This window comes from Parasteatoda tepidariorum, chromosome 4 (genome assembly GCF_043381705.1).
Source record: "Parasteatoda tepidariorum isolate YZ-2023 chromosome 4, CAS_Ptep_4.0, whole genome shotgun sequence".
Lineage (NCBI taxonomy): Eukaryota > Metazoa > Arthropoda > Arachnida > Araneae > Theridiidae > Parasteatoda > Parasteatoda tepidariorum.
Window position 1 is genome coordinate 81,494,907 of NC_092207.1, and position 10,942 is coordinate 81,505,848.

A 10,942-nucleotide genomic window follows, 5' to 3' on the forward strand; every position below is an offset into this window, starting at 1 on the left:
AGGATGATCCGAAGACATGCCATCACAATTTTGATCCTCTGCAGAGGGGATGGCACTCCCGCTTCAGTAGCCCGACGACCTGCACGCGAAGTCGAGCACTTTACGGTAGAACAGTTTAACGAGAACCGATACCGCACACCCTCGGTCCCTACGCAGACTGATCCAAGTGGTCACCCACCCGCGCACTGACCGCAGGCAGTGATGCTTGACTTCTGGGAAAATTTACTTTGAAAAAGAATGAAATTGGCACAAATAAAGTACGTTAAGAAGTGGTCAGTTGTCCAATTTATAACTCACGAGTCGTGATAAATGTATCGGGAGTAATAAACCTCACGGAAATTGGTAGTTATAAATGTCAAAAAACGATCTAAACGTCACTTGGATTTATGATGAAATCGGAAATAATTGTTCAAAATTTGTGCATTGTAATATTGTATTAAAAATATAGGATTTTTTTTTAAAACCAGAAGGAATTTCGTATCAATAACCAATGAAAAAGCGATAAAATCAGTACTCCCACATTGAGCTCATTAAAAAGTGATGATTTAAATGTGCAAGTCAAAATTTTCACTTTTTTTTTTATTCTTCTAAAACTAAAATTCCATTACGATCAGAAGCTCTCGCTGGCAGCCCGTCAACCGTCGGAGGGTCGCAGGTACTGAACCCCTAATTGTAAATAATTAAAAGTTAATATAAACATATACTTTTAATTAAGACTTCAAATATCTCATTCCTTTGGCTTATTTTGTATTGAATAAGTAAAATATATTTTGCTTGGATAATAAATTTGGAAAATTATCTTTTGATATCTTCAGCTGGATTAAAGAAATTATATAAACTAACTGCTATGTTTATATATTTTTTTTATAACCGTCTTTGAACAGCCGACCCAATTTAATGGGTTTACAACTACTAATGTTCCACTCTGTAGCCTTGTAACTTTGAACCCAATCCAGAGGACAAGGGAACTCCTGGATCAAGTAGTGGGAGAAATTTGCCTTCGTGGAGGAATTTTTGATGGAGCTGACCTGCATGTGCGTTACATGGAGAGGAAGACCACGAGAACCTCCCACGGTTAGCCTAAAGGCAAGTGGACTCTAACCCATGATCCGTCTACCACTGAGGATGTTTCATGTCAGCACTGTGGTCGGTGCAAGCCGGATGCGGAATTCGTATCGACTGGGATTCGAACCCGGCTCGGCTCATTGGAAGTCGAACGCTGTATCCCCTGAACCATCGGCTGTAACTGCTATGTTAGTCTAAAACAATATTTTTGCTTTAACTGTCAACATTTTATTATAACTACATATTTTTTAATATAAATTATTTGATTGAGTAATAGCCTTATATTTAATGAAGGAAAACCTTTTTTAAATAATGATTATTAACTATTCATTTACTAACCATTGTTAATTTGCTACATAAAAAATTGAAAAAGCTATTTTCTTTTTAAGAGACTAATTTGGGTATATGTTATCTACAATAGCTGATTCTGATTCCCTTAGCTGATTGAAGGCAGTGTTCTCCTTAAGAGTTTTTAAAAAGATGGCTTGATCCCAATAAATGCACCCTCTTATACACCTTTTTGTAAAAGCAAGCTGCTTCTTTTGAAAACATTGCCTTTTTATTCATATTCCATTTTTAAAAAAATTAACTCATTGTTTAAATAATAATTACACCCAGGTAAAATTATCTGTGTTTATAGGTTCAATTCTGATTACTGTTATAAATATTTACTTTGTTAGGATTATTCTCAATTGGTTAAATATTTACAAGTATCTCTTTTTTTCGGAGGAGGATATTAACAAATTTAAGTGATTTTAAATATTTCAAAATTATTTTTTAAATAAAAATCCTTTTTTTATATATATATAAATGCACTTTTAAATGTTAATTTTCTCATAATTTTTATTTTAAATTGTAAAAAGAAGCTTTCAAGTTGTTTATCAATTAATCTCCTTTTTTTTTTGGTAACTTTTTTTGAAAAAACTTTATGCACAAATATTGTCTTTTAGCATGCCTTTTATTATTTTTATAAACTAAAATTTTTTTTCTTATTTTGATAATGAGCGAGAACTACTTTTAAACATACACAAAAATAGTATTAGAAAATAATTTAAAAATTGCTGAGGATAAAATTCAGTTATTACATAATATTACACAGTGTGATAAATTTTTACGGTGTTAAGTGAGTGCCCTTTCAAAACTCAAAGTACTTTTTTTTGAGAGGAAGCGCTCTATCCTTTTTTATTCCTAGAGAGAACTCTGTAGGGTACCCAATAATTTTTTATTGAAACAAAATTCTATGTCTGACTTATCAATTGCAAAAGCAACTTTCGCTGATGTATATACCGTTTTATATTATTTCATTATTATGCACCAAAGCTTTTGAGATACAGATACTCTAAGGTAAATTTCAAGAAGTTTTAATTGTAAGCAATATATTTCTGAGTTAGATATCCTATAGTTTCATTCATCTTATTTAAACTTATCATCCGTATTACATTTTAGATTTAATATATTTGTTTAAATATAATGTACAGTACAACTTGTAATATTTTTAAAAATTACTTTAGGAGCTGCCCATAAATGTTTTGTTTTTTTTTTCAATATTTTTTTACCCCACCCATCAATTTGTTCCAAAGTAGAGAGCTTGACCTAGAGCCCAAAATGCTCTGGAGTTATGTTTTCCTTGGAACTCTAAATTTTCCTAAGCTCAAGCAATGTCATTGTATTGTAGACATTTAAGAAGCCTGCCACATTGTAACAGCATTTCTCATTAGCCAAGTTGCTGTAGAAAGAAAATTCTATACATTAAAATGCATTTACAATGATTTAAAATCAAATAGGAAGGAGGTTTTATTATATTCAATTCTTTTCTTTACCTCTTCACAACTAAAGGAAAAAAAATATTGCAAAAAATATTTTATAGTTCCGAATTTCTATTTTACTTTCATAAGTCATAATAAGATAAGCAAAATATGAATTATACTGCCAGGGAGCTGATAATTTTAGGTCCACGTACGTAGATCTCAGGTTTTAACTAAATAAAGTAAAATAATATAAGTAATAATTGTTAAATTGCACATAAAATAGGAACAAACATGTATAATGTTGTATTATGGTTTATTTAAATAAAATGGTGAATAGATTTAATAATTGTTTAGAATATTTTTTTTTTTTTTAAAAAATACAAGTTTTTTTACAATGAGATGCAATGCATTACGGCGTGAAATCTAAGTTTCAAAACTATTTTAATTATGCAAACGACATAAAATAAATAATTATTGAAAAAAATGTAATATTAAGTATGAAAAAATTGCATTTGATTCCTGGGGCTAAAATTTCAAAATTATGGAGAAAAAAAAACACAAAAAGTTAAATTGAATACTTATGAAAACTATGAGATTTCATTTGACTACTGTGCTGTCATTACGTACCAAGGTACACATACGTGGATCTGCATATTCTTAACTGTATTATTTTTAAATATTAAGTGAATACAAATTTAAAAGCTTCATGCAGATTGCAGAACTATTAAGTCAAAAGCAAAAAAATTTTTTCAGAATAACTAAATTATATAATATTAAAAATTAGTTACTTTTTCGAAAATCACTTTTATTTATGTGGATTTCTCCCCAAATAACTTACATGTTCTGCGTATATGTTGGAATCTCCAGAAAGTTTAAATATCTATGAATGTTACAGTAAAGGTAAAACTATAAATTTTCTTATAGCGTGATTTTAGAAGCAAAGATCCACATGTTAACCGAGGTAATAAAGAAGGTTTGGGTACAATAGACCTCTGGTCGATGTGCCCTACTCTATAGAGCTGCCATATCTCTAAGTTTAATAAAGAGGCAAAGATTGAAGAAATAATTTTACTATATTAAATATGCAGTATCTGTGTGAGCAGATGATAGTGTTACTATTTTTTTTTTTTTGCAATTTCAAATTAAAATCAGAAACTGAAAAGCATGTGTAAATGTGCATTAAAATTACAGGAGGCAGACAGGGTTAAAAGACTATATGTATACAAGACGGAAAAGAGCAAAAACTGGTACAAAAGACATTTCATTCCAGCATTTTTTTATTTTTTATTTGTGAAACATTTCGAGAAATTTCTGTAACTACTGAGATTTTTTTTTAATATTATAGCATGCATATAAAACTGCTCCTTTCTGGAGAAAAAGCAGGTATTGTTAAATAGTTTGAAGAAGAGAATAGATTTACTCAAGGGCGCCGGCAGCGGGGTGCAAGGGGGTGCACTTGCACCCCCCTGGCTTTTTTTTAAAAAGCAATTAAAGCGATACAGAAAAATAATTTTGTAATAAAAATTTTTATTAAATTTTTTATTATTTAAAAACAAATAATTAAATAATTGATACATAACAATTAAAAAATTGTTTAATCGAACAAGAATTGTAATCGTCTTGTTTGCTGTCCAAATCTGTTTATAACTTTTTCAATGAATTCTGAGTCATCTTTGATTCTTTTCTTATGCACACTGAGCATGCACCACTAACTTAGCAGATGTCTACGCTATATTTCCCAAATTTCATTTAATGAAATATAAATACTCAACTCAGACTCAGTGGCACGACAGCCCAAAGAGGGGCGAGGCCTACTGTGCCCATCTCAGTTTTCTAGACCTTGGGCTCCAGGGTGCAGGAGCAGATGTTCCGGTTAGGTGGTCAGCCGAACGCGAAACCCCCAGTGTTTAGTTCCTATGCTTGGTTGGTACTCATTTATCGACCCACTGAAGGGATGAAAGGCTGAGTCAACCTTGCCCGGTCCGAGGATCGAACCCAGGACCTGTGGCACGGGAGTGCGAAGCGCTTCTACTCAGCCACCGGGTGTCTAAAATTTAAATAATATTATATTTTCTATTTGTTATTTAGTTTAACAAAGGTGTATAACACAAACTGATTTCTCACAACTGTAAAACTTCATCAACACAATAAATACCAATCTTAAGCGTGCACAAACACGTTAGTATACGAAACTACTGTTTGTAGTTATTTGTGTTTTAAAGTCAGTAGCTATGCCAGCGCCATCAGTACAGTTTCTCGTGGCAAAATTTGCAAGTACAAGAAATTCGTACTTTTTTTTAAATATCTTGTTGACGATGAAGAAATATATCTTGAAAAAAATTAACAGATGAAAGTATATGTAATAACAAAACAAAATGCAATAACAGAACATTTAAATTATTATTATTTTTTTTTTTGGTGGAGGGGGTAGTTTGTTAGAGGGTTGCACCTCCTTTTATACTATTCTGCCGGCGCCCTTGGATTTACTCCTCCCATAATCAAGTTAAAATTTAATGGTTTAACTATAGGTGGTATACCACCATTTCCGTCTCGCTTTCACCCATGGAGGCAGAATTTAGCTTATTATAGGGTTGCTGAACTAAACCATCGAAAATTTTTCGGCTCCAGGTCCTTGTTCTAAAGTTGTACACATCCTCTTTTATCACGTCACCCTATATCGTTTAAACATATACTTGAAGTACAGAAGCCATATGTCATAATTCAAATTTTATTTCTGAACGTTAACAATGAAAATAGTGGCAAAATATCAATATAAGAAAGCAATTAAAAACGATAGTATTTTGGAAATTTATATATTTTGCTTTAGATCTTATTTTTACTATGATAAGAATTCATGTATTTTAACTAGCTTGATTAAAATTATCTTTTTTATTTTTTTATAAAAAAAATCCCTGATTTAAATTAATTGTAAGAAATAAATAAAATTATTATTTGGTGCGTAATAAANTAATTACTTTATGCAGTTTTTAAAATTTATTTGAAATATACTGCTGCTTTAAATAACAAAATAATTTAGTAGTTAATATGTAATAAATTCCAACACTTATTAAATGACATTTTTAAAAATCTTACACATATAAATATTATAGAATATGAATAAAGACCGAAGTTCATTTATTGCAGTTTTTATATCAACTTGTATTGCTGCAAAAAGTTTTCTTTTAACATGGATTTTTTTTCTTCAGAAATAACAATGAAAACCAGATTTTATTTTTCTGTCGGAAAATATATATATATATTTTAAAGCCAAAAGAATATACTAATTTTAAAAGGAAATAACCCCAATATATCAGTAAAGAAATGTGTTAATGAATGCGGATTTACTTTTTTCTTTATTAGTAGCTATTCTCTCCACCTTCTAACTCAGGGTTCCCACTCTTTTAACAAAGCAAAAATTAAGAACTTTAAAAATAAAAAAAATTTAAGGACTTTTTTGAAAAATTAAGGACCTTAGAAATAGTATGATTGTTTATCATTGAATATACATATATTTACCTTATAAAAAAAGAAAAATCAATCAATAAATAACAAATAATAAAAAAAAATTTTTTTATTACAATGTAAAGTATTGATATAATTGTATTTATTAACAGAGCTCGCCAAATTAAGACCAGGCAATTTTTGCAAACGTGGATCGGTTTTTTTAAAAAAATATTTTCTGATTGTAAAGAGCCACTGACATTTATGAAATTAATATGTATTCCATTTTCAATGATTTCATTGAAATTGAATTATAAATTAAGTGCATGAATTAAGACTTTAAATTTTTCTTCTTCATATATTTAAAAAAAAGTAAATAAATTTGGGAAAAACACTGAAAAAATTATAACAAGTTTTTATATTCTAATCACATATTCAGTTGTGGACCAATCCTGCTAATATTTAGTTACGCCAAAAAAATGCTTTCTTTTCTGTTAATAAAATATTTCATTTATAAGGGCACATGTTAAAAGAATTAATACTAAAATTAGAGTTATGCATGAGAGTAGTTTCCATAACTATGTCATGTTAAAATAAGTCCTATTTCCAGTAAAAACAGGCCATAATAATATCTAAGCACCCTAAATCATTCCACTTTTTTTCATTAGGCTAAACTTAATATTTCCTTAGATTCATAGCAATAAATACATTTATGAATTTTTTTAATAGAATAGAAATACAATTATGTTTGAGAAGATTTACAATTTTCAAACCAATAGGTTTTTTTTATTATTAATTCTCGGTGAAACATATAAATAAAAGAGTCTAAAATGATTTTTCAAAGGTATCAACGTATTCCTTTGATCCATTATCCAAAATTGATAAGGTTCCTTAATTGACAAATACAGATAAACTATTTATTTTCTCATCATTTATAGATATTTACTTGTAATATTTCTTTATCATTCACTATCACTCTTAATATTATTCTCTACCAATATTGTCATTTGATATTTTATTTTTATCGCAAATGAACAGCTTGAAACTGAATCAGAAATTTATGAAAAATCAAAGCGTATTAAGTTGTAAAGTTAACTGAATAAAATTATTATTAAAATCTAAGTTTGAATTTTATTCTAACAGACATTAATAACAAAAAGTTTGTGATCTTTTAATTGAGTAGATTTAAATTTTTATAAAACAATCTACTTATTCTTAAGAAATAAAAATAATAGCATAGCCTATCTAAAACTTTTATTTTATTAATAACAACTTAAATTTTTACATTGCAACAAAACAAGTTACAAGTTATAAAGTTATATTTAACTTTCTAGATAGAAGAAAATCGTGCATTCTTATTTAGTACTCCGGAATAAAAGTTTAAAATAAATTTTGAAAAAAACTTGGGGTTTTCATCAAAAACCCTAGTAACCCCAGTTTTTTTTTTAAAGGAAAAACCTAGGAGAGCTGGAATTTTTCAAACCCTGTTTGTTACAGATCGGTTTAATTTTTAGTACAATCATGAATTTTAAAAGTGCTGCTTTTTATAAATTTACAGTTACTTATTGCACATTGAAATGTTAAACAAATGTATATAATTCTTCAAGATTTTTGAAAATAGTTTTCGTTATGGATTCTAGTTCAAAATTTTTTTCTGATACTCCTTTTCTGAGGGTTTTACCTCATTCCTAAAGAAATGAGTTACCAGTAAAATTGAATTTTGTTGATTTTGAAGGTCAGTATGGGTCTTCTACTTAAGTACTTTAGATTTCAAAATAACCCTTTTGACATAGTTCTTGACAATTGTCAAAAATCCAAAATTTTAGCGTAAAGATAATTATTACCTATTATAAATATGAAGTATTTTTAAATTATCAATTCAAAACTAATTGAATCCTGAAATTGAGAATGTAGCAGAGTTTCACATGAGGGCAAAAATCCTTCCCAGTAAATCCTGCTCTGCATATGCGGACCCACAAGTAATTCATCAAACATGTAAAACGAATGGCGTTTTCATACGCTACGGACCGATGGCACGCCCAAATACATTGGGATTGAATTAATTGTTAGTGTTTTTTTTTGTTGTTAATTTACGTCGCACTAGAGCTGCACAACGGGCTATTGGCGACGGTCTGGGAAACATCGCGGAGGATGATCCGAAGACATGCCATCACAATTTTGATCCTCTGCGGAGGGGATGGCACCCCCGCTTCGGTAGCCCGACGACCTGCGCGCGAAGTCGAGCACTTTACGGTAGCACAGTTTAACGAGGACCAATACCGCACACCCTCGGTCCCTACGCAGACTGATCCAAGTGGTCACCCACCCGCACACTGACCGTAGCCAGTGATGCTTGACTTCGGTGATCTGCTGGGAACCGTGTCTTAACGATCAGTCTACTGCGGGACGAATTAATTGTTAAAACGTTAAATAGAACAATGTCATTTTGCATAATTCGTGGCTAAAATAAATATGGTAAAGAAAAATATCTCATTTTCGTAAGGAGAAAATATAGCACTTTTTAAAAACACCCTATGGAAAAAGCACATTTAAAAAACATAAATCGAAAATAAGTTCTTTTTAAAAAGGCTACGCACCCTGACAGTACTTGTAAGGAATAATGTTAAAAAAAATGTTTTATATATGATTACTCAAATATATACTGCTCTAGCTTCTTTGGCATTAGTCCAGAGAAATTTTTGACCTTTGGTTTGGTTTAATCCACAATTGCTTAGGAAATGGTTAAGTTAGAAAATACTTGCTCATTTTAAAAATGATTCATTGAGATACTTTTTGCTTAATCCAGAATATTGTGTTAGTGTATATTAAATTTAAATATTTAAAAATGCAACCGAGACTGAAGATGTCTCTTTGTTATAGAAATTAAATAATCCAGCAAGGGAATTGTTTCTTTCACATCTATTTTTTCTAACAGTTTCTTTAATATTAACAGGTTTTCTATTAAAAAAATTGCAATAACAAATGAAAAATTTAAGTCAAGCGTTTAATAAGAGAGCAAGTACTGATAAATGAATCAGTTACATAAGACTGTTTTTTGAAGACTCTGTAGTTGCATGAAATGATGTTTTGTTCTTTTGTTTTTGCAAACAATATGCTAATTTTATAGCTGATGTCAGTTTGCAACAGTTAATACTCATAATTGTTAGGTCAAGTTTAAACTATCTTTAGCTAGCGCCCACAATGTTAATTCTGAAAATGAGTCAAAACTTTAATATGGAGAAAGGCCAAGGTTTTGGGAAAATGAAAAGCATTTGTGGCCTAATTTTTTAAAAGCTAACTCAATGCTGCATTATCTGGGCTCATAAAAATTAGCAAAAAATAAAATAAGGCATTAATATTGTTGATTTTCATCATGGTGGAAAAATGTCACGAAATTGGCGATTTTTAAAAAAGTTGAATAGCTTTAAATACATTTTAGTTATTTGTCCGTTTTAAAGCCCAAATAATTCTTTACCCCAAGATGGTAGGTACAGTATAAAATTATAGCTTAACTTCAAGTGAAAGGCATTTCAAATGTGGCGCTTATATTTTACTTGGCAAAAAAGAGCTTCAAAAAACCATGTTTAGTACCTACTTAAATAAATAACTCGTTTTAGTTATTTTGTCCACTCAAAGGTTAAAACACGAAAAAAATAACAATTTTAATTAAAGTTTGTGGTTTGTTTATTAAAATCCTTTTTTTAAGTAGTTTATGATATATTTCTATTCTATAATTTGAATCATGAATTTGTTTCCGAATGGTTGCTATGCAAGTTATAATGAATTACGACAAGACAGTTTTTTTTAGATAGCATTAGTTTAAAACATATTGTTATATTTGTAATAATATTTCATTGTATTCATAGTTTTGAAAGTTCTAATCAAAAAAATTAATCATAAAATTTGATTTAAATAAAATAAATCATGAACCCAGCTTTAAGATAACAAAACACTCTTACACATATTGAATTTTTAAAAAAATTGCCTCAAAGTAAGTTATTTATTTGAATTTATTATCTCAATTCATTTGCCACATTAATTCATAGGAACATTTATAAAATTACATACACTATCATAAAATCAAAAGAAATCAGAATTATTCACTACCATGACTCTACCTCTCATTGAGAAGCTAATGTGCTCATTCATTGAGTACATGGGTATTTCAACATAGGTGTTCTAATTTTCAGAAAATGACCGGCACTATTTTTTTTCAAATTTGTAAATGCTAAATTTTTATCAAACTTAAATTTTTTACTAGAACATAATTTAAATCTTAATCAATTTCAATATTTTTTTTAATGCAAAACAAAATCATTGGATGAAAACAGCAGTTTGATTTTTTTAAAATAAATTTAAGATGGAAAAAAATATATAAATAGATATTTAATCTGCCGATTTTATATGTTTTTATTTATTTTAAGCAAAATGTGTGATACATTATCAAAGATTATAGATACATTATTTAAACTAAAGAAATATAAACTTGTCTTGATTAGATATTGTCTTTAGAATGTATGTATCTTTATTGACCTGAGAATGAATGTATGTATCTTTAGAATGTATGTATCTCAAAATATTCTTAAGGTGGCCATTTTATAAATGGAAAAAAATTCTTTATTTTCCAATCAACTGTGTAATGTAAAATACTCTTCTACCATTGTCACAATTTAACAAATTTTTCTTCC